Consider the following 1,410-nt stretch of genomic DNA (forward strand, 5'->3'; position numbering starts at 1 on the left):
ATTGATATGTTCATTTTTGAAAAAGTTACGGCAGTTTTTAGTAAAAAAAATTGAAAAAATTTCGAAAATTAGCGATTTTTAAATTTGTAATTTTTTTTGGAGGTTTCCCACATTTACGGAGAACGAGGGAAATTTTTTCAATTTTGAAGGGTAATGTCTTCGTCTAGATACGATTTTTGATCTTTTGACGTATCGTTGAAAGAAATCCGTTCGGTGAGAGCTGAGAAAAAGTGGTAACAGACACAAAAAAAAAACACATCATAGTAAAATCAATACCTTCTCAGCTTCGCATCGAAGCTAAAAGANAAAAAAACACATCATAGTAAAATCAATACCTTCTCAGCTTCGCATCGAAGCTAAAAGAACACATAGTACTTGTTTATTTGATGACAGCTTAGTGCCGACGATTTGATTTGACATATAACCAATTAAATAAATTATATTTGTATCACGAAGGTTCATTTTAGATATTGAAGCCATTTTTTAAAAAAAATATTAAAATCTAAACCTTTCTTGAGTTGTATAATTAGAAACGTAAATATAAAATATAAGAAAATTGATGAATATGAAATTCATGAACAACAAACGACAGCTAATTCGATTATGATCTAAACTGAACAATTACTAGATAACATACAATCTTGGAAGGCGAAATTTTAGTTGGTTATATACGTAGGTTTTACACAAAATATATTTCTCTTTAATTTCAAGTATTATTTACGTATAGAATACAAATAGTCAGTCCATTTTTTTTTAACATAAAGTGCGTAACATAACATTGAACGTAATGTATACTATATTTATAATAAATAATATAACATTGAAAATTCACATTTTATTATATTAAAAATGTGCTTATATCAATTCTGATTTGCGCCTTTTTTTTACATGTATATGAATAGATTGACTAAAATAATTAAGTAAATAATGTTTTTTAACTGAAAAATATCATAAAACAATAAATTATGTCAGATAATTTTCTTATATATATACACCTATTTAAAAAAAGAATTTTACATTAGTTATTCAGAATATAATATTTAGTAAAATTAAGAGGCCTAAAATGGAGGTGAGTAATGCACATAGTACTTTATTGAAATCTAATAGATAATTTTATTTTATTCTAAAACTGGCAACTGATATATTTTAGCTTCGATGCGAAGCTGAGAAGGTATTGGTTTTACTATGATGTGTTTTTTTTTTTTTTTTGTGTCTGTTACCACTTTTTCTCAGCTCTCACCGAACGGATTTCTTTCAACGATACGTCAAAAGATCACAAATCGTATCTAGTCGAAGACATTACCCTTCAAAATTGAAAAAATTTCCCTCGTTCCCCGTAAATGGGGGAAACCTCCAAAAAAATTACAAATTTAAAAATCGCTAATTTTCGAAATTTTTTCAATTTTTTTT

The sequence above is a fragment of the Daktulosphaira vitifoliae genome, unplaced genomic scaffold (assembly GCF_025091365.1).
Source record: "Daktulosphaira vitifoliae isolate Bord-2020 unplaced genomic scaffold, ASM2509136v1 Scaffold_3, whole genome shotgun sequence".
Lineage (NCBI taxonomy): Eukaryota > Metazoa > Arthropoda > Insecta > Hemiptera > Phylloxeridae > Daktulosphaira > Daktulosphaira vitifoliae.